The sequence below is a fragment of the Dryas octopetala genome, chromosome 3 (genome assembly GCF_963921425.1).
Source record: "Dryas octopetala chromosome 3, drDryOcto1.1, whole genome shotgun sequence".
Taxonomy (NCBI): domain Eukaryota; kingdom Viridiplantae; phylum Streptophyta; class Magnoliopsida; order Rosales; family Rosaceae; genus Dryas; species Dryas octopetala.
The window spans coordinates 24,012,205-24,018,966 of NC_141368.1; the positions used below are offsets into that span (position 1 = coordinate 24,012,205).

General features: G+C 37.9%; 1 pseudogene; it reads left to right on the forward strand.

Moving 5' to 3' along the window:
• Nucleotides 1–235: 235 nt before the first annotated feature.
• LOC147291927 (putative disease resistance RPP13-like protein 1 pseudogene) lies at nucleotides 236–4,838 on the forward strand (annotated as a pseudogene).
• The last annotated feature ends 1,924 nt before the right edge of the window (nucleotides 4,839–6,762 follow it).

The window sequence follows — 6,762 nt, forward strand, 5'->3', positions numbered from 1 at the left end:
CTTTATGAATTATTAATGATGGACCATCTAGAAGACATATGGACTGAGACAGAAAAGTACAAGACTGTTTGTGTTGACTTTGTTCCTAGCAGCCAGCAGGCAACTTCCAGGAAATACTTCAGATTAAAAAAAAAAAAAAAAACACAATGAAGGCTTTTTGTGCATAAGCCAAAGTAATTTACTCTACTTTGGTGTTTTGCATTCTCTCTTTACTTTTGCACTCTGGATAGAAACCATGGCTATTGGAGAGGTTTTTCTCTCTGCCTTTCTTCAAGTTCTGTTTGATAGATTGGCTTCCCATGATTTTGTAGGCTTACTATGTGGCCCGAAATACGATGATTTGCTGGATAAATTGAAGGTAACCCTGCTGACGGTTACTACTTTGCTTAATGATGCTGAGGAGAAGCAGTTTTACAACCCAGCAGTGAAGAAGTGGCTGCACATGACTAAAGATGCTCTATATGATGCAGAGGACATACTCGATGAGCTGGCTACTGAAGCTTTGGCATGTCAGGTGGAAGCTGAATCTCAGGCCAACACAAACAAGGTATGGAATTGGAAACGTGTTTCCAGCTCTCTCAGTCCATCTAGTAGAGGGATAGAATCTAAATTGATAAGAATAATTGAGAGGCTACAATTGATTTCCAAATATAAAAATGTCTTAGGTTTGAAAGAGAATGTTGGAGGGAGGTTGTTTGGCCTTCGACATAGATCACTAACAACTTCGTTGGTCGATGAATCATGTGTATATGGAAGAAGCTATGATAAAGAGGAGATAGTGCGAGTTCTGTTATCAGATGAATCGACTAGTAGTAAAGTTGATGTAGTCTCTATAGTTGGCATGAGTGGAATTGGAAAGACAACTCTTGCTCAGCTGGTTTACAATGATGATATAGTGGAAAAGCATTTTGATTTAAGAGTTTGGATATTTGTATCTGATCATTTCGATGCAGTGAGGCTGACAAAAACAATTCTTGAGTCTGTCAATTCAGAGAAGGTTGATCTTGATGACTTAAATCTGCTTCAAGTTTGTTTGAAAGAAAAATTGGCTGGGAAAAGATTCTTGCTTGTTTTAGATGATGTTTGGAACAAGAGTAATAATGATTGGGATCTCTTGTTGATTCCACTGAAAGCAGGGAAGAGCGGGAGTAAGATAACAGTAACAACGCAGAATAGTGATGTTGCATCGAGCATGGCTACAGTTCCAGCTTATCAATTAAGAGGTTTGTCATTTGAAGATTGTTGGTTACTATTCAGGAGTCAAGCATTTGAGAATAGAACCATTGATGTTAATTTTGAGGCCATTGGTAAGGAGATTGTGAGAAAGTGTGATGGTTTGCCATTGGCAGTGAAAAGTTTTGGAATCCTATTGCGCTCTAGAATGGAGGAAGATGAATGGAAAGACATATTATGTAGGAAAATATGGGATCTACCAGATGATGAAAGCAACATCCTTCAAACTTTTAGATTAAGCTATCATCACCTTCCTGCACATTTGAAACCTTGTTTTGCATATTGTTCCATGTTTCCAATGGAATTTGAATTTGACAAGGATTCACTTGTTTTATTATGGATGGCAGAAGGTTTTCTTCAGCAACCTAAAGGACGTAAAAAATTGGAAGCTGTGGGTGGTGAGTATTTTCAGGAGCTAGTATCCAGATCATTCTTTCAACAATCGATTCACAATAGATCACGATTTGTAATGCACAGCCTCATGAAAGAGCTAGCTCAATTTGTTTCTGGAGAGTTCTGTTTCAGATTGGCGGATGAGGATGGTATTCAAAACAAAGCTTTTGAGAAGGCTCGTCATTCATCATATATACGTCATCAACGTGAGGTAACTACAAGATTTGAGTCCTTCAGCAGACTTGAGTACTTACGCACCTTCCTTCCACTGGATCCAACAGACGGAATTGGAGTGAGCTATGTGGCTAACAAAGTCCCTTGTGATCTGCTACCAAAGTTACAATATCTACGAGTGCTATCTTTCAATGCCTGTCGCATTACTGAACTGCCAGATTCAATAGGCAATTTAAAGCACCTACGCTATCTTGACCTTTCTCGCACTGCAATCAAACGGTTGCCTGATTCAATGGGTATGCTTTACAATTTACAAACATTGATATTAACAGAATGTCACTCCCTCACTAAGCTGCCAGTAGAGATGGGGAACCTTAAAAGCCTACGTCATCTTCATTTAAATGGGAGCAGACTAAAAGAAATGCCACCACAAATGTGTAGACTGAAGAATCTCCAAACCTTGTCTAAGTTTATGGTGGGTAGAGACAGTGGATGGGGAATTAGAGACTTGAGGGACATGCTTGAACTTAAGGGATCACTTATCATTTCGGGACTGCAGAATGTTGAGAATTTTGTAGATGCAATGGAGGCTAATCTGAAGGGCAAGAAGGAACTTGATCACTTGGTGTTCCAATGGAGTAACATTTCTGGTGATTCACTCGCTGATACAGATGAAGAGGAAGTTCCTAACATGCCACAACTTGACAGAAAACTAGAAGATCTTAGCAACAGAGGTCATAATATTACAAGATTTCCAAGTTTTAAGGAAACCATGGATGCTTATGAACAAGAGGCCAGTGAGCTAAAGTTGAAACGGAGAAACAGTTTGGATCATTCAAGAAATGAAAGAGTTGAAATGGTTGTACTTGAGATGTTGCAACCTCATCAAAACATAAAAAGCATTACAATCGAAGACTATGAAGGCACAAAATTTCCTAGTTGGATTGCATCCCCATTGTTCTTCAATATTATATTTTTAAAGCTTGGTGATTGTAGGAAGTGTGTACAACTACCAGCACTTGGGCAACTACCCTCACTAAAAGACCTCATTGTTGAAGGAATGGATGGGATAAAAAGTATAGGTGCTGAGTTCTATGGGGATGGCTATTCTTCTGTCCTTCCATTTCCGTTGTTGGAGACGCTAAAGTTTGAGAATATGATAAACTGGGAGGATTGGTCATCTTCTGGGGTTGAAGGTAGGGAAGACTTCTGCCACCTGCAGAAGATTGAAATTCTAAACTGTCCAAAGATAAGAAAGTTCTCACAACATTTCTCTGCCTTGAGGAAAATGAGAATCAAGTCCTGTGAAGAATTGGTTGCTCTTCCAAGCCTTTCGAAAACTGATAATAGCCTAGAACAAGGCAGAGAATTCCCTAACCTCCTCGAACTTTCTATATGGACCTGTCCCAACTTGAAGGAATTACCTAGCCTTTTTCCTTCTTTGCATGTACTTGAGATAAATGGATGTCAAGAATTAGCAGAACTAAATCTCCCTTCAATCCACGAGTTGGAACTTAAAAAGTTGGCTGAGGGGGTAATGCAAAGCATAGTTGGACTTTCCTCACTTACCTATTTGCACTTGCATCAAATTCCCCAGCTGACATGTCTACATGAAGGATTTCTACAACACTTGACAACTCTTGAAGAGTTACAGATTGCACATCTCAGCGAGATCATCAGTTTGTCTAATGAGATCGGATTGCAAAATCTCTTGCACCTCCAGCGTTAGGAAATTTCAGGATGTCCATTGTTGAAGGAGTTGCCACAATGTTTGTACAAACTTTCGTCTCTTGAGGAGTTTAAAGTGTGCAGATGTCCCTCACTTGTATCATTTCCAGGAACAGGCTTGCCTTCCACACGTAGAGGCCTTGAAATCAAGGGTTGTGAGGCTCTGCAATACCTACCCGAGTGGAAGATGCAGAACAGTGACAGGTTGTCCTTTCCACTTGAATACTTAGTGATTGAAGGTTGCTCTTCTCTGAAATCTTTACCAAGAGGCGAGCTTCCAAGTACACTCAAAGAACTCGAAATCCAAAACTGCATAAAATTGGAGTCCCTTCCAAAGAACATGATTCACAACAATAGTTCCCTTGAATTTCTTAAGATTTCCGGGTGTCATTCTGTTACATCCTTTCCAAAAGGTACTTTTGGTCTCCCTGCAGTAGCATCTAGCATAGTCATGAACCTTAAAAAGCTCATCATCAACGACTGTGCCAACTTCCAGTTGTTACCTGAAGGCCTACACAACCTTATGCATCTCACTCACTTGGAAATTACTGAGTGTCCACTTCTCCTGTCTATCGCGGAATTTGGCCTGCCAACCTCCATGCTGCAATCAATTAGAATTTCCGATTGTACAAGCCTCAAGTCCCTACCAAATCGTATGTACAGTCTCACATCTCTTCAAGAACTGTGCATAGCAAGTTGCTCTTATCTTGAGTCATTTCCAGAGGGTGGATTACCAGCCAATCTATTCTCACTGTCAGTCTTGGATTGTGAGAATCTGAAGCCTTCATTCGAGTGGGGGCTGCACAGGCTCACTTGTCTCACCAACCTCGCCTTTGGTGGTTGTCAAGGGTTAGTGTCTTTTCCAGAGGACTGGTTTTTGCCAGCCAGTTTGTCCTCTCTTCAACTTCAGCGACTGCCAAATCTTGAATTCCTTCCCAAAAGGTTGAATAATCTCACCTTCCTTGATAATCTTGAAATATCAGAATGTGACAGACTTCAAACCTTTATGGAAGAGGAGCAACCAAAGATGCTTCAAAATTTTGAAAATTTGGGATGTCCGCTGACAAGTGGTTTTGTTTAAAATATGTTCTAGTCTTTAATCCCAAATTGATATTTTCCTATGTAAAAATTATCACAAGATTAAAAATCTTGTGATAAGAATTTTCACTTATTTGTTAAGAACAGTAGGTTAAGATTGCAGTAGTATAACTAAGATTGAAGGTTACATAATAAACAGAAATCAGTAGCCAAAGACATGCATATTCATGTGTGTATGTATCTAATGTGGGTGTAAATTTATATTAATGATGTTTCCATATAACCTGAAATGCCTAGCTTCGGTGTTCTTATACTAGATACCATTTTTTGGATGTCCTCTGAGAGGCGGTTTTGTGCAAAAGAGGCTCTAGTCTTTCTCATAATTCAAACTTAGATTTTCCAATGTAGTAACTATTACTTGAATGCAAAAGATTCATTCACTTATTTGTTAAGAACATGAGGTTAAGACTGCAGTAGCATAAAATTGAAGGTTACACACTAAACAGAAGTCAGGCAGACAAAGATATGCATATTCAGTTCTATATGTATATAATGTGGGTGTAAACTTTTTGGTGCTACTAATGTGGGTGTAAATTTATATTACTCACTTTTTCATTTAATCTTTTAATTTTTTTGGTCGAAACTTTTTCATTTAATCTGAGTTTCCTAGCTTCAGTGTACTTATTCTAGATACTTCCTTGCTCTTTCCAGTGTTAGTTTCATATATGCAATTGAATCACCACTTTTTTTTTCTGATTCAAACTCTGCTGTCTCTCATGTTGGCAAGTGAAACTGATCCCTTTTTGGTATTATTCCAGAAAAATATTGCTACTCGTTCAATTTAATAGTAGGATATATGCAGTTTGATTTGTGGATGTGAACAGTGAACATTATTTGTACACATCTCTACTATTATAAAGTTAGGCTCTCCCTTTGGTGTAACAAGGTTCCCCAAAATTTGTATTGCCTAAAATAACCATTTTTCACAAAAATTTCTCGCAAAATGACTGGGTATATCATTATTTTCAGTGATTTTATTCATATTCCTTTCCCTTTAGGTATATAGTAAGGGGGTAAAGGTCTGTGTTTCTATTTTCTACCCATAGCCACTATCAGCCTCAATTCATTGCCTTTCAAAATTCTCATGAATTTTCACTAAATGCAAGTAGTCATTCCTCATCTTTGAAATTCCTAATTCCTTCTGACCAGAAAAAGAAATTCCTAATTCCTAAATGCTCAATATGCCACTGTCAGTTAACTAGGGATTTCTCACTACCATCATCCATATTTATAGACGTTATTTTTTTATTTTTTGGTTTTTAGATTTGGATTGGGTTTTGATTATATGTATTGGATTTTAATATTGAAAATAAAAAATATGGGTCGAATGGAGGCTTTGTCATTACAAAAATAAAATCTTGGGAAGCGCATAATACCATTGCACTCTCATATAAGTTATTTGCAGATGAATTTACAAAATGTTTGTTCGAGGTGTAGGATTTTGTGATGGGAATCAGTAAAATAAAAGTTTACTTGAGGACAGTGGCCAAAAAAAAAAAGTTTACTTGAGGACATTATTAAATCTGGTAATGTACATACATTAATTTGGAAGTTATAACTTTGTTTTGATGTAAAGGCTCTGATTTTTGGAGAATTAAGGGACTTCATCGTTGTTGTATGTCTTGGTGATGGTGTTCCCATAAACCCTAAAATAAAAGGGAAAAAAACCAAACCCTTAGTACATTCAACCACGACCACCACCATGAAGGCCACCACGACCGCTCTAAAATTAGAATCATACATCCCTTAGGGGAACACCATCACCACTCTTTTTATTTTTCTTTTATGGCCAGGGAACACCATCACCACTCTTGAATTCCTTAAATATGGTCACCATAGTCCATCCTGCACATTAAATGAGTCACTATATCAGAAATTGAATTAGTTTTAGTTCGACAAAACAAAATGCCAACAAACTATACATATTTGTTTTAATTTCTCCTTTGTATACTAAATGTGGATACCTTAAAGGCAGCTGCACCTTCTTCAATTGTATCTCCTGGAGTCACAGGGACAACATCAAAACGATTATAATATTCAGGAGCCAGTTGGTATTGGGTCATTTCAAACTCAGTCTTAAAAGTAATACATCATTAGAAAACAAATGAAGCTCCCAAGGGGTTATTTTACGAACTA